Below are 21,241 nucleotides of genomic sequence, written 5' to 3'. Positions count from 1 at the left end.
TCAGAGAGGAGAGATGTATATCATTTTAGAAGTTAGACTGAATGGGTGCCTTCCTTATTTTGCCTGTTGTGTGGAGTAAATTTGATCTTGTGATGTAAAGATGGCCATATTCAGAAACTAGAATAACTCCTAATTCATAATTCCTGTTTGGGAGAAGTGACTGTTAGTCATTTGCTAGCTACATTAGCTGTACCAAAGCTGGAGAAGCACTGGATTTTGGGTCTGAAGATTCAAATTCAACTCTGGTTCTTCCATTTAGCAGCATTTTGACTCTGAGCAAGACAATTATTTTAGGCAGGATATGGTCAGATGTATGTATGCGAGGAAATGGAATGGCTTATATAAATGATCTGGAAAATACCTAAAATTGCTGAGGAAATAGTACTTCTGGATTTTTTTCTGATATAATGTCTATGTGTGGAGGCAACCATAGCACTTTGAACCGGTGGTAAACACTGAAGACTAGTGGAGACCCATGTCTGTATGCCAGGACTAGAGAGTGTAGTACTTTTCTCAGCTCAACATGATTATTGACATGTGGGATTGCAGGTCTAGTTTTATAAGAACTTACAGTTTTTTGTTTTGTTTTATTTGTTTATTTTTATGAGAAGACTGAGATTTGGATTTTTTAGTGAAGTTTCAAACACACACAAATCTATATATGTATATTATATATATATAGAGAGAGAGAGAGAGAGACAGAGACAAGAGAAAGAGATAGAAAGACAGAAAGAGACAGAGAGAGAGATATTCAGTTCATCAAAAAACAATTTTGCCTCACTGTTATGGGCTGAGCAAAACAAGTCTCTGAGCCAGAGGCAGCCTGTGGCTACACTTTGGGTCTTCCACTTTAATCTCTTTTTCTTAATGTGTATTGATATTCTGATAAGCTAAATGGCATTGTACTAGACTTTTTAAACGTTGAACAATATTCCAGGAAGTTTCTAATGTCCTTTTTTTTTTTTTAGATAAAGTTTAAACTTTTACTTCAATTTGGAAAAAAAAACTTTATTGATTTGAAAATAAACTTGCTATTAAAGCACAGGAAGGATTGTGAAGGAGGGGATGATTGATTTCATTTCTTTATTTTTATTGATTTATTATCATAAACTTTGTTCTCTGTTTCTTACAGAATTTTTAAAATAAAAGAAAGTACTGTGGACACTAAAAGGTGAAAGATGGAGCATTTTTATTAAAATAGTCTTTTCAAAATAATATTACTTTTATTTACTTAAAAAAATATTTTATTTATTTATTTGAAAGAGAGACAGAGAGTGAGCCAGTGAAAGAGACAGAGCATGAGCAGGGGGAGAGGGAGAAGCAGATGCCCCACTGAGCAGGGAGCTTGAGATGGGACTAGATCCCAGGACCCAGGGATCATGACCTGAGCTTGAAGGCAGATGCTTAACCAACTGAGCCATCCTGGTGCCCCTCATTATTTCTATTTGACTGCCCTCTATGTTTTAAAATATATATCTCTATTCTAAGGATAACTAAAGCTAATTATTGATCTGCTTTATGTTAGAAAAACATGGATACTTACAACACTTCATTGTTTGTGTGATTCAAGTGCTTCCTTTAACGTTTCCTGCTATTCTGTGGCCATAGAATTGCAAATTAAGAGTAATTTAATTCTGGCCATTTGATTACTTTTTGGTTTTAGGGAAAGCTCTAGAAATGGAGGAAGCAGCCATTGTTTGAATCAGATTACCCTCACAGATGATTGATTTGGGAGTGGGCACCTGTTCCAAAGAGAGTCAAACTCTAGGTCACTGGCTCTGTGGCCCAGCCTGACTGAAACACGGGAGGGGTTTTATGCAGATCAAGAGAAAGTTAATAATTCAAACAACGCAGAAAGAATGCCATGAAGTGGCAGATGGCCATGAAACAGAAACGATGGATAGATGAGAAAGAAGATATTATGAGACAGAGATGAAAACATGCAGTGTGAGGGGTGGGAGTGTTCACGAAGAAGCCAAGGCAAGACAAAATTTCTACTCTGAGGAGAAGGCACACGAAGAACAACAGAGCACCAGAATGAATGTCCAGGAACACCCAAGGCTGACGCCACTGAGCTGCCCTTCAACTCGGGACCCATGCTTCAGCTTCTATCAAGGCTCTTTTTGGGATTCTTACAACCCAGGGTTTTTCTTTTGGCGGCAGTCTTTGCACCCACTAGTCTTCTTTCTCCAGTTCCCCCTCCCCATCTCTGCTCCCTCCCACTTCCACTGTGGCCCAGCTCCTTCCTAATCACTCAGCAGGTCTCACTCAAGATCTCTTTTCCTCCAAGAAGCCTTTGCTGATTCCCTCCTCCTTTTTTTTCTTAAACCATGAATCCCTTCTTAGAATAGGTTATATCTCAGTTTTTGCCCCTGCCATTCCTACATGTTTACAGCCTCCAAGTCTTGCGTTTTTCTATCTCCACTGACACAGCATTGAGTCCTTATTATCTCTCACTTAGATGATAAGTTTCACCTCTAAGTGACTTTTCTGTCATTCTGCCTTTCCAGAATTCCAGATACTTATTCATAAGGTGAAGGGGAAAATCTTATCACTCTGCTCAAAAATTATCATGAAATCTCTAATTCATACATAATTAGGTCTCAATTAGTTAAGGTTATTATTGCAGGCATTACAAAAGGAGATTCTACTTCCCTGTCCAATTCTTTGACCACTACTCATCTGTGAGGATTTTATGAGGGCACCAGATAATGCTGCTTGCTGTTCTGTTCTCCTTCTCAGCACCCCTATTTATTCCATTCCCATTTTCTGGATTTCCTCCTTTCCACACCCCCCAATAGGTTTTCTTAGCAATCCTTTAAAGTCCTACTTCCATTCTGCCATTATGTACTTGTTTTTTTTTTTTTTTTTTTTGGTTTTGTTTTGTTTTGTTTTTGCATGTAGGTTGTTTTTTTGTTTTTATTTTTTTGAATCACACAATCTCATGTATAAAAGAAAATAGAGCATGAGGATTAAGAGCACTGGTCCTGGAATCAAACTGCTTGAGATCCAGCAGTTCTGTCTCTGCTTCTGACTCTCTGGCTTCAGAGATCTTACATAATCACTCCTTGCCTTAATGTTCTCCTCTCTTTTTTTTTTTTTTTTTTTTTTTTTTAAAGATTTATTTATTTATTTATGAGAGACGTAGAGAGAGAGATAGAGAGAGAGGCAGAGAGAGAAGCAAGCTCCATGCCGGGAGCCCGACGTGGGACTCGATCCCGGGTCTCCAGGATCAGGCCCTGGGCCGAAGGCAGGTGCCAAACCGCTGAGCCACCCAGGGATCCCCAATGTTCTCCTCTCTTAAAAGGAAATAATTAGTGCCTATCTTGCAGGGTTGTTGACCAGGTTGAATGAATGCATACATGAATACATGACCCATAGGACACTGTCTGGCACATAGTAAGTGCCTAACAAGTATTGTTATTGTTACATAGATGATCAAAGCAATGAATATTTTATTGGTAATAAACAAAAAGAAAAAAAGAGACTCATCGCTGCCAGCATAGTTTAATTGAGTAAAGATTTAGTGATTTGGTAGATCAAAGCCTTCTCTGCTTCATTTGGGGCTTGGGTATTAAGGCAATAAACATAGAACAATTTTAATTTAATTTTGAATAGTTCCTTCTGGGACTTTAAGAGTTTCATTAAAGAAATCGCAATGTATCGCAATGTAAGAAGTGCTACTTTTTCTCAACTGAACTTTCAAGCTCCTTAGAATAAAGTAGGATCTTTACTTATTTTTTCCTCATTCAAGCTTTTGATGTCTTTCTTCTCTTATATCACTTCCATTAATGAGAATGCCTTTCAAATTGTGGTGTAGCCTGTCTGGTTACTTGTGTTTTTCAGGAATAAGGAGGCTATTTTATAATAATTGACTAAGTGACTAGATTAAAAAGGAAGATGAGAACAAGTTGAAGAAATCATTTCAGTTTTAAAATGCGACTTCCAGTTGACCCTTGAGAAATATGCTGTGTGGAATGTGTTTGCCTGGACAAAAGCACAGGTCAGTCTTAGTTTATGTTAAGTATTAAAGATGTTCCTCTGGTGTGGCACAGACTATCTCTAGTTACATCTAATTTTTAAATGAATTTGGAAGAGCGAGAGTGCCCTGAAGCAGAGGCAATGGTATCATAGCAGATGCAAGATTTTCTTTTTGTTCTCCAGTGAAGCTAATGTTAGGCTTCCCCACTTGCCTCTCCTCAATTCCCTTTTGCACAGCCCTCAACCTCTACAACCGCCATGCTCAGCAGCTGGATGGGCATTTGCACTGCACTGACCACTTGATTCTTTGTTGGGCGTCATCACACATTTGTAATTTGTAGAGGTTTTGGATTCCATCTGACAGAAATCTAAGTTCAGTTAGCTTTTCATTTCAAGGGAATGGATTAGGAAATATGGAGGGTGGTTTATTGACTAACAAAATTGGAAACTCCAGAAGTGAAAGCAACCTCAGAAACTCCATGTGCTCAAATACTGTTGTCACATTTCCCTCTTACTCCTCTTTGGTCCCATCCTTTTCAGCTGTGCTTCTCTGTATTTTCTCCTATGTGAGATCATGTTTAGGAGGGGCACATGGTAGCCAGTATCTTCGAATATACATAGTCTTATCTCAGTTCCCAGAAAGAAGAGTATCTTTTTCTCTCAGTGAACATTTATAAAATCTCAGGGAATAATGTGAATTGACTTTGTTTTGATGTTCTGGCCAACTCTTGAGATAGGCGCTGTACACAAAGGGTCCAGGATTTATAATTGGCTAGGCTCTTGGCAGAATTTAAGTATAAGAATTGAGAACCTTACCAGAACATGTGGAGTGAGAAGGATGGTCCTCTTAAGGAAAGAGCAGAAATTGAGAATGGCCCTGGGCAGACATAAACTGCAGACATCCTAGGGTCTTCACAGATATAACATTAGATTGTCCTCTACTTTTGGCACCATTGCCCTCTTTTTTTCACCCACTTAGATCTATTTTTGTGCAGTAGATAGATTTCTCTATAATTGGGTTCTAACATTATCGTATTTATCCGCTGAATCTATTTAAAACATCTATACTGTTGTGGTGGCAGAAACAATACACAATAATTTAACAACATTTGCTTGTTTTTTAAAGGAAAATATATATTCTTTTATGAAGTGAAATTAACCTTCTAGATAAGGGTTCTCAGACCTGCTGCATTATAATTTTCTGGGAAGTGTTGAGAGAGAAAGAGAGGATGAGAGAGGGAGAGGGAGAGAGAGAGAGAGAGAAAGAGAGAGATGGAGACATACAGATAGAGCAACAGAGTCCGAGTGAGAGATGTGGTTCAGGTACATCAAGCAGATGGGTGGGAATATGGATGGTTAGGGTGATTTAATGATTAGTTAGTTTCATTCATATAAAAAGACAAGAGCAATGTTAAGCATGATTTCAGTCTTCTGATGTGGACTTTTGAAACTTCTAATTTCCCTTTGTACAGTCCTCTCCATTTTTTTGTCTCCCCCCAGGTGACAGGGCCTTTCCACTGCTGTCTTCTAAGTGTAAGACTACCAACGTGTTTATACTCTGGGCTTTCTTTCCTGCTTCAGAACTTATCTGTCTGGTGTTCTCATCCCTCTCAAAAACTTTCTTGAGGCAAATTCTGTCAAAATATTCCTGAGGGGGGGGCGGGTAGAAAGAAAGAAGAAGAAGAAAAAACCTTTTTCAAAGGGCATGAGTTTCTAAAGTGTATAATGCTGTGTTCCCTGGTAGATTGGTTTTCTCAGTATTACCATATTGGCTCATGAGTACTCCCGCATGACAGCTATAGCCCCTTTAGAGAAAAACTGGGCCACAAAAAACTTAGTCCAGGAGTGCTGTGACATCAGAGCTTGCTATTTGGAATGTGTCCTCTTGATAAATCATTCTAAGGATCTCACAAAGGCTGCTTCCCCTCTGTCCACTGTCTCCAAGTTCCAACTCTGTCTTTTCTTTGCAGACTGTGTCTTTAATTGTCTAAAACAACCAAGTATTTTGATATAAACTCTTTCACCATCCTTTTTCTGACTCAAACATTTCCTGAGGCCTTTTAACCTGTTCCTTTTACTTTCTTTCTTTTTTTTTTTAAGATTTTATTTATTTATTCATGAGAGACAGGGAGAGAGGCAGAGACACAGGCAGAGAGAGAAGCAGGCTCCAGGCAGAGAGCCCAATGCGGGACTTGATCCCAGGACCCCAGAATCATGCCCTGAGCTGAAGGCAGATGCTTAACCACTGAGCCACCCAGGTGCCCCTTTTTACCTTCTTCTATGATCTTGCTTAAGAAATGATTTCCCCCTTACTCCTGTGTCTTCCATTGCTTCCTTTCCCCAGATGAAGGCATTATGCAGAGTTCTCCCATTCTTTTCATAATCCCTCCTCGGGCTCCCATTTCTCAATCTTGCCACTTGTTCTTAGACTTTTCAAAGGAGAGGAAAGCCCCTGTGGAAGTTGTTTCCTCTTGCCCATGTCTATTCGCCTTTTCCTTCCTTGTCGTCCGGCTTCTACACTTGCTGCTCCCCTGAAGTGGCTGCTTTTGAAGGGCCACAAATTGTCTGGTTCAGTGGCTTTTTCTTTTGTTTTTCTTCTGTGAATTCTCTGTGATATTTGCATCATTGACCAGCATTTCCTGCTTAAATTCTTTTTCTTTGGCTTCAGGTTCCCTATGAATTCATGCTTTAGGGCCTATCTGGAATGCTTTCATATCCACATAGAGCAAACTGGTATAGTTTCTTATCTCTAAACTTCTGTAGCTCCCTCTCTGTTATTGCCTTGAAGTACTTATAGTTTTCTTATATTTCTTCATATCCTCTGATGGCACAAAATCTTATATATAGAATGAACTTAATAAATATTTTTTAAATGAATTGGTGGATGGAAAACTGAACTGATATATATATATATTATATTAAATATATGTTATTATAGAAGAAATATATATATATATATATATATATATATATATAATGTTCTTTCTCTTTTCATCCAGATAAGGCAGGGGCCCTATCCATATCTATATTGTTGGGGGACATATCACAAAATTCTAAAGTTCTAGTTTTATTTCCCACTTTGACTAATGCTTCAGTTCTCTCAGAAGAAGAATGCTTTTTGTTACTTTGAAGATTTCTTTGTTGGGATTCTTACTTCAATACTCATGCTACTATCATGATACAAGGGCAATTTTTGTTTTCTATGAGACCTTCCCTTAAAGGACAGTACTGTGATTGAAGATATAAGTATAGGCATATGCAGTATGTCTTGTATTTTAAGCAGATGGTGAAACTAGAGAAGAAAAGAAACCTAAAAATGCGTACTACTTGTCAATATATCAGGCATAGAGAAAGAGAAATGCTTCCTGCTTATGGCAGTGAGAAGACACCTTAATGATTGGGTTTATAAAATAAGTTTGCAGATAGTAGTTAGTTTTCTAAGAATAATGAGGCACCTATCTTCCTGGTTGAAGAGACTTCTACCTAGAAACATCAGAGAAAATTAGATGAATTTTATAAGATGTTCTAGTTTTTAGTTTAGATGTGAAACAAACCCAGCATGGAAATTTCAAACCGATGAATAGAGACAGTGAAATAATCATGTTGGAAGAGTGTTCTTTTCTTTAAAAACGAACTTCAAAATTTTTAAGACAGTGTGCCAACTGAATTTCTAGTAATCTTTACATTAGGGGTCTCTTCTTATGGAAATGCCAAGGCTGAGATAATTTTAGTTAAGATGAGGCAGGGAGTCAAGGACGTAAGAATCAAAGTCTCAACCCAAACGAGTTACTTAGAAGAGAGGAAAAGGAGAAGACATGGATCGCTCACCCTTGGCAAGAAACACCTCGCTTGGAATCTGAAAGTACAGAATGAGTACTTGGCCTCCCTTCGCAGATTGGAATAGAGCTGAGGGGCAGGTAGGATAAGGCCTACAGACTAAGGATACCTGGATTGTTTTTCTTTACCTGACCCAAACCCTCAGGTCTATCTAGAAGTGTCCTACCCACCTATTTCTGGGCAGGTTCTTGATACCATATTTGTGCATGCTATAAAGAGAAATGAAGAAAAGTTATTTTATATTTCAAATACCCTTCTATATTGTTGTTAGGGTAATCAGGTAGATACGTTCTTTAGAGACTCATTTAATACAATTATGTCTTCTAAAAAGTCATTTGCTCTTAAAGGCTAATTGAACCATACTTTGTGTTATTATAGGAAGGCATCTTTTCCTGATAAAAGTGGTAATTATTTATTTAGCTAAGCAATCTTGTTGATTGAATATAGCTAAATGTTTGGCATTTAGGCTAAGGGAATACCTTTAGGCTCTATTGGTATGTGAATAAATTGCAGATGAACATTAGTTTACTACTTGCATTGGCTGAAACTACATGCTAATTTTTGAGTTTTAATGTAATTAGTTATTTCTTTCTGAAAATTAAAATTTTTGAAGAAATAAATCATGCTCTTTAGGTTCTCATCACTGTATTTTCATAAACACTTAGTTTTAAATGATACACATGGAACCAGCACCCATGGTAGTAAGGTACTGAATGTGTAAAACCATTTGTGCATAAGCTGCCTCAAAGGATAATTAGATGATTATAATGGTACTTGCTTTGAGATAGCTAATTAAAAAAATCTATTGCTCCCAAGTCTAATTATTTGAGTAATGATAACATATTAGCAGTCATGAAACTTCAGTTACAGCCAACCCCGCTGAAGAAAAGAAAATAAATATGTTAACATTTTCTACAAAGACCCAAAGGATGGCACCAGACCAATCTGCATTTTCTACTTTGTATTCTATGCTCAGCCTCCCATACATGTGAGCACTCTAAACCACCTACACAAATATCATTCATCTGATTCACTCTATTTGTTTTCATTTATTTTATAACTCTTCCTTTGGCACCAGGGAGATAATTTTCTCACTCTTCTCTATCCTTTGCGAGCCTCAGAAAGAAGGCTTTTGTAATTTATACTTCATAGTTTTAACAAACATTTCATAACTGGTCAGTAAAAATGTCAGATCTCTGGGCCAGGACATAATTAAATGAATGAGTATCAATGTGGTAATTCAGCAACAGAATAAAATAATTTAAAGGGGTTATTAATTAGGGACTTACTTTGATTTTGGAATTCTAATCAATAATGAACTATGTTATGGAGAAAATCTTTCTTGCTTTTACCATTCCCATTACTTGGACTGTTAAAAATATTAAATAAAACCATGTCAGTGAAAATTTTACTTTATTGTTCTTTTCCTGAATGATTAATCACCTAAGAGAATGTTGTTAAAATATCAACAAATTGGATATGGTCAAAAGGAATGTTTTGCTGTGAGCCTTTAAATCCAAACTGAGTGAGTCAAGGAATATATAAAACTTTGTAATGGACTCCGTTTGAGGCCATTACTTCCTGATTGAAGACTGAAAAAAGAGCAAGAATTGAATGCTGGAGGCTAATAATAATTTGTTTGGCAGGGAACCCTCTAAGCTGAAAGCAGATGTGTAAAGTGTTGGGTACTGTTGGGATGAGGTATGGTAAGGACAGGGAACAAGTAACAGTGGTGGCTCTTGGAATACCAAAGAATGAAAAGTTAATTTTGAGAACCAATCCAAAAGGCTGATGGAGTCAATCTTTTGAAATAGAAAGGATCTGTCTTTTGTTAGGAATTAGTTGATTCTATATTTTTAAAAATCTCTTTGAAGTCTGGGGATGACAGAGGTGAGCCGAGACATAGAATTCAGCATAATAACGAGCAACAGTAATTGAAATTTTCATTCTAGGGGCTGCAGTAAGTGCTTTATGTTTATCATCTCAGTTCTTAAAATCCTGTGAAATATGTCAGTCTCCCATGAGGAAACTGAGGCACATAGTTACTTCATTAGTGTCTGAGCTGAGGTGTTTGACCCAGGCAACCCAATTCTTTTTTTGTGTGTGTGAAGATTTAATTAATTGATTTATTTATTAGAGAGAGAGAGAGAGTTAAATCATAGAATAGGTTTCCTTGAATATCTTAAAAATATTTTTTGTTAAAGTTACTTTATTCAGAAACATTGGAAGAGTGATAAATGGCGATTGCTGGTCTTTTATCTGCCTACTAGAAATTTTTACCCATTTTCACCCATCAGGAGCCTAAGAGCAATCCCTCTGGAAAAGTCTCCCTTGATGAGGCTTATTGTTTGTTTGTTCTGTTCTGTTCTTTTTCATTGTTCTCTTGCTTGAGAGATGAGAATAGGCTTCTAAGGCTGTGCTCCTACTTAAAAAATCTCAAGATCAGAGTCACTGAGTAGGCTACTGTAGTACAAAAAGAGCATAAGTACAGATCCTACCTTTACTGTGGTATCTTTACTGGAAAATTGCCTAGCAAGTCTGGACATATATGCTGAGAGTGGAAAGCTAAGGGGGATTTACTTCGTATGAAGGGATATTAAAAGAATCATGTTTTTGTTTGTTTCCTCTGGATGGATAGAGAAAAAATAAGCTTAAGTTAAAGCAAGCAGGATCTAGTGTACTAAAACAGATGTAATGAAAAACCTCTGCACTTTACTAGTAGTGAGATCTGAAGGAGTTTATGTATTTTTTAAAATCACAGTTGTTCAAGAATAAGGTAGCATATGAGGTGGTTTGAAAACAGTGTAGTGTGTCATTAGGAAAGCAGACTTGGTGTCATTGGGCTGTATTTGAAGATTTAACACTGTATATTGTAGCATGTTTTAATTGTGTGTGCACTTGGGTTTGGAGCTGTACAGGCAGTTCTCTACTTAGGGTGATTGCACTTCTAGATGATGCAGAAAGGCTGCCAGCCAGTTTTACCCGTGTTATTATGTAATAGCACTTAATGCAAGCAGGGCACAAATGAACTCACCCCTGCTTGTCTGATTCCTGATGTGAATCAAATAAGGCCCCCTCATCAACAACTTCAGCTTGTTCCCATGCGCTCCTCTATGGAACCCTGTATAAGGATTAGATTCAGCTCCAGAGCAGTGGCAGCTAAGAGAGAGCAGAGTGGGAGCAAAATAAACTGAGCCATAGTTCCTGACTTGACCTTCTGTGTGTGTGTGTCTGTGTGTGTGTATAAAACATATGGTATTTAGTTGTCATTGTTAGTTATTATAACTTACTGTTAATCATTGTGTACCAAAAAGATTAGTTTGTAAATTCTTTTTTTTTTCTAAGATTTTATTTATTTATTCATGAGAGACACATAGAGAGAGGCAGAGACACAGGCAGAGGGAGAAGCAGGCTCCATGCAGGGAGCCTGATGTGGGACTCGATCCCGGGTCTCCAGGATCACACCCTGGGCTGACGGCGGCGCTAAACTGCTAAGCCACTGGGGCTGCCCTAGTTTGTAAATTTCATTTATGAAATTAAAAAGGTAAAGATGGAAGGAAGGAGAAGAATATGTATTTGGCTAGCAGGAGAGACCTCTTTGACCTATAATGTCCTGTGACATTCAGTGGGACCTGTTTCTTGAAGAGCTGGTTAGTTGGTTCTGTGAAAGTCACCATAGAGAATTTCTAAAAGTGGCAATGACAATGTCTTTGAAATAAATATATAGCCCGTCCAGCAAAAATACTTTGAAGGGCTGCACTCATTTGATGTATGATGCTTGATGTATTATACGTATGCATTATGTTTGATATATTTAGGAAAAAGAACTGAGTCTCTGTACTGTATAGTCACGCCTTACATCCCAGTATATCCTAAGGAAAAATAATATAAGCAGACTTTCTAGCAACAATGTTCAAGGAATGACTATACCAGTAATACCATTTTTAGATAGGAAAGAAAGACTTGATTATGTCAATTTTGTACCTTTGGTATTTGTCATTATTCAGGTCAAAGCTTTAAAGTGGGTTTTTTTTTTGACATTGTGAAGAAATCCTATAATGAGAGAGATCAAAGCAAGGAAAATTTGATGCGATTGAGGATTGGTTCACCCATGAAGCATTTGCATGTCACCAAAGAGCAGGCTGTACATGCAGCACAGACACTAGAGGACCCATACTATTTATCCAGGGAAATTTGCTTTGAGACAATGAGAGTGGTACAATAAACTCTTTTAAAAATGAAAGCTATTGTCTGGAAAAGCCATCAGGGATTGCTATTTGACCCAGAATCATCTCCTCTAAAGCCTTCTGTCCTTGCATACTTATGTTATACAGATAGTACTTAATATTTTGTATTATGAGTGTTTTTATTGTCTTTTTTTCCTGTCAAATGGGACTTCTTTAAAGATAAGAACCTTGCTTTCATATATATATACACACATATTATTTTTTTATTTTTTATTTTTTTATTTTTTTGCTTTTCCTTCCTTGCATTGTGCCTGTCACAGAGAGGTGTACAGAATACTTTTTTCAGGTACATGTCCAACTCTCAGAATCTCTCTGCAAGAACCTTAAATCTGTCCTTGAGGTTTTTTTCCTGTTTGTTTGCTTTACCTTTTCCTTCTGTTTGCTTCTATAAAAACAAATCAGGTGTACCAAAAGTACACCTTTTGGGGTACTTTTGGGGGTAGGAACTTGGAATGGAAACCTAAATCTAGATTATTATTTTTCTTTCACCTATTTTCAAATTTAATTTAATTAATTTTCAAATTTAATTGTTTTATTGTGGTAAAGAGCATGTAACATAGAGATTATTATTACCTTTAGGTGTCTCAGAACTATATGATTTATAGATATCTCAGAACTATGTGATTGATAGTCTATAAAATAGTTAATTGAACATGCTTTTTATTTCTTCAGATTCTTTTAGCATTAGGCCTTTGATAAGGATTATAATCTCATAATTTCATATCTTTGAGGAAATAGCATCAGCTTATTATCATTCTGATTTAATGATTTTGTTTTTTTCCTGTAGGGATTTTGGCAATTGACTGTGTGAACTGAGGTTTGAATCCTAAATTCTTACCCTGTGATCTTTGTTAGGTCTGTTAACTTCTCTGTCTCAGTCTATCTTTAAAATGAGAATAGCAACATATACCCTACAGGCTGTTGTAAAGAGTAAGTGACTTATTATATGAAAGTATTCAGTTAATACCTACATATAGGTGGTGATCAAGAAATGATTTTTTTATAATTTGTTCTTTGTTAATCTAAATAGCAAAGTATATAGTATTAAAATTTTTCATGGGAAAAGAGAGCTTTTGGATCATTGAAATATTATCAGATACAGCTACTTTATGTGTATATGCTAATACATATAATAAACATCAGTAAACATTGAGTACATAGTATGCATGGCAAATTATACATATACATTTTTCATGTGTGTTTTAATGCAGAGGTGACTATATGCTCTGGAGTTTATTATAAACTAAAATGAGATTTTTGTTTTATTACTTGCAGTTCATATTGTAATTTATTTAAAAAGAAGGGGATTGTAAATTGCATTTTAAGGATAGATGTCTCTTATGAGACATTTGCATCAATGCACACGGTGGACTCTGGAAAGTATTTTCAAAGCTACTTGCAGCAGGATTTGTCTCAGTCATTGAAACATTCTTGGACAGGACATAATAATTTCTCACCCACTAGAGAAATGATATTATTGTAGAATAACATTTTAAAATGCAGATCTTGTAAAAGGTGATAGATGACTATTTTAAAGTGAGATTTATTTCCTTTCTGAGTATAGATTAGGATGGATAGACTTAGGAGCATGACTGATCAGTGCTTCTGGTCTATTCAGCAGTTCTATAGTGGGTAGATTCTTTGTATTAATAAAGTAACTATTTTAAACTTATTCCTAACAAAGCTCTTACAAAGGTAAGCAGTGTAATGTGATCCCAAGACAAGGAAATTGTTTCCATGAGAAGTTTTAAATTTCAGTGATTTTTTTTTTTCAATCGGGAACTATTTTGAGGGGATTACGTTGCTCTGCTACTGAATGTTGGGGATGATATCCTGAGGATCCTTTTAGTGTTTAGGGTCCTTTGTATCAGATCCATGCCCCTCCTTCCAGGAAATGGAAAAAGAGGGAGCCAGAGATACATTATTTTACATGTTTGACAGTGACAGAGCCAGTGGCAGATGACACTGGAATCTTAATTTTTTGCATTTTTTTTTTTTTTTTGCTCCTCCAGTTTTAATTACAAACAAAACAAAACATTTACTTTTGAAAGTGTAATGTAATCCCTATTCTTTCCCAAACATTATTGCTTATTTTCTTTAAAAATATGTATCTTGCCTTCCCTTACCATCTTATTTAAAGTAACATCTTCCCCCCCAATTCCCTATCTTCCTGGCTTCCTTATTTTGCTTTATACCACCACTATCATCTGACTTACTGTATATTTTTCTTATTGGCTTATTGTCTGTCTCCTCTATTAGAATCAAAACTGCAAAAGCACTAATGTATATCTGTTATGTGTACCACTGTATCCTGTTTCCAAGAAGAATGCCTGACGTATAGGGTAGCTTCAGTTAAAAAAAAAAAAATTAAAAAAATGTAGTCAAAACAACACAAAACTTATGCTTTGCTTCTTAAGGTGATTGAGCTCTTTCTACAGAAGCATTGGTTTCATGAATCAATTCATCTTAAATGAAATATCCCTTTAAATATTAGTCATTTCCTTTTTTCTGATATCTCTGAATATATATTTCTATTTTGGCAGCTTTTAATTTTTACTGCTGATTTTCTAGATAGCAAAATGGACTTTTTATAAGGGTCTAGATTACTTTCCCATGATTATCAGTGTTTGTAATTTGGGGCTGAGAACTACCTCTCAAGTCATCTCTACTTGGTCTCCCAATATGGTGGGCACTTACAGATTTCTTTGTGTCTTGCTCACCTGGTTGTGTCCATCCACCATTTTCCAAGAATTTTAGGTGGTCAGCTGTCTACAAATCCCCAACGTCGCATGCACACTCACCTCCATTTCTACTCTACTAATCAATCAGTATTGGGTCACCTAGAGTTCATTGAGTAAAATCGCTCATTATCTCTTCATCCCATTCCTAAAGAGAACTAGTCCATTTTCCCAAACTCCCTTCCTGCTCAGGTAATGTTTTCCTTTGATGCTATTTTTTAGCACTGTTTCAACCAGTCTCTGTGAAAAGTCAATTCTACATATCCTCTTTACTGTCGATCATTAGAGCACAGCCACCTAGAACAAAGAAGAGGCACTTGAATCGCTGCCTGGGTTCATGAGTGAAACTAACTGTGAGGACACTCATCTTTGCCCCTCTGGGTATATTTGGAGTAGAATCAGTTTAAATGATAGGCTTCCATGGGAGAAAGGAAGACACTTCTCTGACAATGAATTCTACATGACAGGAAGCTCTGAGTGCATGACAAGTGCAGTTATTTTTGATTCTTGAAACTTGTCATCAGAGAATTGTTAGTAAGGTAGACGTAGGGGCCAGCACTCCAGTTGATAGTTTCCTTTTCGAGGCAAATTTAAGTTACGTTAGTAAATTTTAATTGCACTGATGTTTTCTTCCAAGAGTGGGGATCGTGCAAATTAAAGGAAAAAGAAATCCTTCATTGGACTTCTAATTGTTTCTCAATTCTTATCTTAGGAGTTATTTGTTTATTTAAAGATTTTATTTATTTTATTTATGAAAGACACAGAGAGAGGCAGAGACATAGGCAGAGGGAGATGTAGGCTCATTGCAGGGTGTCCAATGTGGATTCCATCCCCAGACTCCAGGATCATGCCCTGAGCCAAAGGCTCAACTGCTGAGCCACCCAGGCATCCCTAGGAGTGATATATTTATTACAACATTTGAAATATGTTTAGTCAAGTAAAGAAGCTGCTTCTTGAAAGATGTGCTTTGAGATTGGTATCTAGTTTTTCACATAGTTTGGGTAGAGTGTAATTCTCTAAAAATTGCATAAAGATTGCATTCCTGAAATTGAGGCAATTGCCTGTGGATTTGATATGATAAATGTCAGTTGGGGACAACACATTGATTTTCATTATATAGCTGTAGGATGTAGGCATGCTTTGCATTTCCATTTAAAGAAGAGTTGTGTTTTTAAAGATGTATTTGGGCCCTCCAAACATATGTGTGTGATGCTAGATTTTTTATACGACTTTCTCAAGAGAACAGATAAATTGTTCCCAAATACCTGAACAAGCTAAAATGGGAATCATGATTATATGAATAGGATCTGAATTTGCCTTTGTGGAAGACTTAATCTAAAAGCATATGGTAAAAATTTCCTTGTTTTCTAACCATAATACTATATTTTTGTTGAGATTATTATTGAACCAAGAAAGAATTAAAATCTTAATTTGTGTAGTCATACTAAATTTGACTAGCCATCATGTGTGGGTTCCTCTTATTGTTTACAAAGCCTTTGTAGCTTTAATCTGTTTGACGAACTCCTAGTAATCTTTCAAGTTCTGCATGAAGCAGCACTTCCATGAAGTCTTTTCTCTGCTAGGCAGGGTTGGTTGCTCTTCCTCTGGCCCTACTACTGCTCTGCATTATCTATTCTAGATACAGATTCCTATTATAGCCATATCACAACAGATTACAGATGGTTATGTATCTGTTTCTCCCTTTTCTCTAGCAGATAGTGAGTTTTTCATGGGCCTGCTTTACTTCTTTAATATCAGTTCCTTAAGTAGGGACTGAGTTTATAATGGGGTTCTTTAGTTGGGAAAGTAAACAAACCTAATTGCCTATATTTGTCGTTAGTTCATTTGTCATAATCCCTGCTCTTGAGCTTGGCTTTGACTTTGATGGTGTAAATAAAGCGAGTCTATCTGACAATTTTATATGGATGTGCTAGGTATAATAAAAGGACTGATTAAAGATCCTCCAAGTTAAATTAAACAGTGTTACACTCTCTACTGCACCAATAAGTCAATGTAAAAGGATTTTATTATACTTTATTCTGAAAAGGCAATATCACAAATCCTGTTTTATTAATATCTAAATATGTTATATATCTTGATATAACCATTGATTGGTTTTGAGAGGTTTTGTATGATGGAAAGGATATAGAAGGAATCAGATTAGAAAGATTTTAATCTTCTGTACTTTTCCCCGTGATTTTGTAAGCTTGCATCCCATACACGTCGGCGAAAATAACTCTATACCTTTATTAAAACTTCAATATCTTCATTTATATTTAGAGTGGTAGCAACATAAAATTGAAACCTGAGAGTTGTGAAAGATATAAAGTCATGTTTTAATAGAGAAACTAAATTGCTCCTTCAAAGAGCCTATAAAACTGAAAAGCATTCATTATAAATGTAATAAAAACTTATGAGTCCCATTTTATTAAAACTACACCCCGTTTCCTGAAGAGACTGGATCATTTAGAGGTAAACCAGTGACACTTTGTCTAGCAACCTACTTTATGTGGGATCAGCTATCTACTGAAATGAAGTTGGTGGTTTTAACATGATCCCTAAAGGACACCCATTCATGTTATAAGTTTAGAATTTTTATTTTAGCAGAGTTTGCAGCTTCTGATGAAAATGCACCCCAATCAGGTTAATAACAATAGTAAATTACTTAAAGTTCCTTCAAGAAAAAGAACAATCATGAAGGATAAAGCTTATGCTCCCACTAATTGGTGTGTTACATCAATCTATCATTCTGTAAACTTCTTACTGAAGTCAGATTATATAGATTAACATTGTTGCGGGATAATAACATTCTAGTGATTAACATTAATTAGCCTTTTTTTCCTCCTTTCAGATACAGTAATATTTTTAGTGTGTTAAAGGAGAATCATTTCCTTTTAGCCTCAGACTGCTTTTCAGCACTTTCAACTTCTACACATTTGATATTTGATTCTATTTTACATATTCCATGCACCTATTTCTGTATTATTTTAGTTGACTGTGGTTGTATTGGTGATAGTGATTTTAAAGTAGAAAAAGAAACCAGGTAAAATGATAGGTAAGTTGGCCAATCGACTCTAAGTAAGAGTACTTAGTTTTAGAATCAAGCAGCTTAAAAAAGAGATTCTTGGATGTTTAAATGAGAGAATTGGGGGGGGGGGGCGGTGCTGCATCGCTCATTTGGTTAAGTGTCTGACTTTTTATTTTGGCTCAGGTTGTGATCTCAGGGTCTTGGGTTTGAGCCTCCCATTGGGCTCTGTGTTTAGTACACGCAGTCTGCTTGTCCCTCTCCTTCTGCTTCTTCCCCCTCATGCTTTCACTCTCGCTCTTTAAGATAAATAAATAAGATCTTTTAAAAAATGAGAGAATTGAAGTATTTTAATTAGTAGACATATCGATTTATTTAGAAAATAAGGCAAGATTTCTGGAAATGGTGGCAGAGCATGTGTTTATTCTAATTCTTTTCTTGAAACACATTCCATATATAAATAAATGCAAAATCATGGGAGAAATGGGCAAAAATTATATCACCAAGAAAACTAGGGAACTGTAATTCCAAGACACAATGACTAACATGTTTGTCACGTTCGGTGGAATTTGGACCACATTGCGGGAGGACATGGAGAGCTAAAACATACTTTTTCAGATCTCTGCCAGTTTGTACATACTTCTGGAAAAGCACATATTCTCTTCTCAAACATTCACTTCAGTAGTTGGGCCCAACATGAAAAGTATTGAAGAGGTTACAAAAATAAGTAAGAGTGTACTCTCAAGGATCTTATAGTCTAAAGAGAAAAAATATGACAAAGACATAGAACTATAAGGACAGATATAAGTATTACGGGAACACAAGATCCTACAGTGACTGGGTTCCAATAACAAATGAGGACTGGGTGGGAGTGGGGGGCGGAGGGGAGGCTTTTATGCCATGCATTTGCAGAAGTGTCAACAAAAGATAAAATTATGGTAGTTGATGATGGAGGAAAAATAATTGATTATAGAGGAAGTGGTAAGAATAATGGCAAAAATCTACAATGCATAGTTAGGGAATACTTGTCAATTCTGGTCTGGTTCCTGCATAAGCTACATGTGAAGTGGAAGCATCACTGTTTCATAATGAGCTGCAGTTAACCAGAGTGACCCAGCACTGTCACTTTGAGTTTGTTATCTCAATTAAGCCACACAGCGATCCTATGAGTTAATAACTACTTGTACAAGTTAGGAAAACAAGGCTCAGAGAGAAGTTGCCTGAAGTTACTCTGCCATTGAGTGGTTGAACCAAGGATATGAACCCGACCTTTCTGACCCATGTTCTCACTCACTGTATTATATGATTCTGTGGGTGGGTCTGGAGCTGTATTTAGAAGAATCATCATGTCAGGCCAAACCTTCAGCAAGTTTATAAAGAGTAGAGAGAACATTATTGTCTCCTTATTCTTCTCCTCCTCCTCCCTCTTTTCCCCTTCCTTCTTCATCCTCTTCTTCTTTTAATAAAATGAGCAAAAAGAGGGCTTTGTTTATCCTCCTGTAATTGCATTCTTCCTGGAGGACAAGAAAAGAACACTTATCTCAAAATGCTTTGGAATTATTGGAGAAAAATTTTAATTACAACCTAAGTATCCCTAAAATTGACTTATCCACATAATCTCTGTTACACTATGCAATGTCATCTGTCTACTGGTTTCAAAATTATATTCAGTCAGCATTTTTCCTTCTTGTTGGTTACTTTTGTTACTGTAAGGCAGATATTTGCCTCTAAATCCCTACTAATGTGTGGCAATTCCAAAGTATGAAGAATCTTTTAATTTGAAAGCAGTGGCTTTGTGTTCAGGAAATTTCCAGGGAAGAAAATTACTTTAGATTTTTGAGACTGCAATTTCAGCATTAGAATTGGGCCAATTTATCATTTGATAGAATGTAATGGTACTGAGTAAAGCTCTACTTCTGGTGAGTTTTTAAACATTATTGTTTTTTCCATCCTTCTAGTTGATCCCTCCCTTAAGGTTTGTTGAATTGGTGCTCATATTTCATTTTTAACTGATGGTATATTCCACTTCAGTCTTGAAGCCCAGTGCTACAATTTTGTTTATCTTTGTTTACCTTTTTAAGGACGTATGAAGATTGCTTTGTCAGAAATTAGCCATATTGCTCTGAGAATTATTTTCCTATAAATACTTAGTTTATTTACAAAGTAATTGATTGGCTTACTCGACCTTGATGACAGTTGCTGTTTTTATTTCCTCAACATTTTCAGTATTTTTAAGCCTCAGGGCATGTAAAATCATATATCATCATCTCAAGAAGTCTGTGTGAAATCTAGAAACTTTAGGAAGTTTAGGGCAGCATTGTAATAGTGAAAATCTGGAACCAACCTCATAGGAATAAAATAAATTGTGAAATACTACTTCAGTGAAATACTACACAGCTATGAAAACCAATAAGAGAGTTTTGGGTGTACCACCAGAGATGTCTAAGATACATGAATGAGTAAAATGAGTAAAATGTAAAATGCAAATAGTATGAGTGATTTATGCATAGACAAAGCTATATAGATACATGAGTAACAAACATATATAGAGAGGATTTTTTCTTTTAATTTCCAAGGAACCATTAACAATGTTACTTCTGAAGAAAGAAACTAAGGAAAAATGAGAAGGATTTACATTTTCATATATTCATCTTCTCTTTCTGTACACTGCTTTGATTTTTCTTTTTTTTCTTTCTCCTTGTCTCTCCTTCTTTCTTTTTCAATGAGCAGGTAATTGCTTTTAAAACTGGAAGGCTTTTTTATAAAAAGTACACATTTACTTAGAAAACAATAATATGAGACCATTCTTTTGGTGTCCTCGACAACTTTTTTTTGAATGAAAATTCATCGTCCTCTAATATTTACAATGATTGTAAAAAAAACTGTAGGGAAAAGTGCCACATTGTTTAATTTTAAAACTTCTAGTGCTGAATGGGTCATTTCATTGAACTTTTTCCCCTTAGTTTGATTTTATGGTTTGATTCTTAAAATGAAGAGCAAGGCAATGCTTCACTTGTATGGTGCTGTGTAAAAAGATTACTACTGCAATGCATTTTTTCTTTTGAGTGAACAATGTAAACATTTACTTCATTCTACAAGATTAATTATCTTGATTGTTTAGTTTTTGTACTGCCATAATTAAACATGGTTTGAAAAATTAAATTTGACTGCACATTGCAGTGTTTTGTTCATATTGCCAAAGCAAATTTGTAGATTTGGAGAGACCTCAGATAAACTGTTCTGAGTATGTTGCTTTTAATTTATTTTGTATTCTTCTGATAATTTCTAAACATTAAATCTATAATGTTCTGAAAGGAATAGGAATTTTAAAATCATATATACTTGTGAAAAAGTTCTCGTTGGGTAATTAAATGAAAATAAAGGAGATAACATGTAAAGCATCCTGAGGAAGG

At 35.9% G+C, this 21,241-nt stretch overlaps 1 protein-coding gene and 1 long non-coding RNA gene across 11 annotated transcripts in view; one reads left to right on the top strand and one right to left on the bottom strand.

Moving 5' to 3' along the window:
• The window catches only part of IMMP2L (inner mitochondrial membrane peptidase subunit 2), an 848,292-nt gene that overhangs the window by 313,909 nt on the left and 513,142 nt on the right, over positions 1–21,241 (top strand). The gene's annotated exons all lie outside the window — the stretch shown is intronic.
• Positions 1–21,241, bottom strand: part of LOC112670746 (uncharacterized) — a 54,066-nt gene that overhangs the window by 11,550 nt on the left and 21,275 nt on the right. For 2 of the 4 annotated variants that reach the window (XR_003143183.3, XR_003143184.3), the window contains exon 5: positions 18,222–19,342. This is a non-coding gene — a long non-coding RNA (uncharacterized LOC112670746). Of the gene's footprint in view, positions 1–18,221; positions 19,343–21,241 lie in introns of those variants that run through there. The other 2 variants (XR_003143185.3, XR_004804480.2) reach the window with 2 other exon arrangements.

The sequence above is a fragment of the Canis lupus genome, chromosome 14 (genome assembly GCF_003254725.2).
Source record: "Canis lupus dingo isolate Sandy chromosome 14, ASM325472v2, whole genome shotgun sequence".
Lineage (NCBI taxonomy): Eukaryota > Metazoa > Chordata > Mammalia > Carnivora > Canidae > Canis > Canis lupus.
This window is presented reverse-complemented; position numbering and strand designations above follow the sequence as displayed.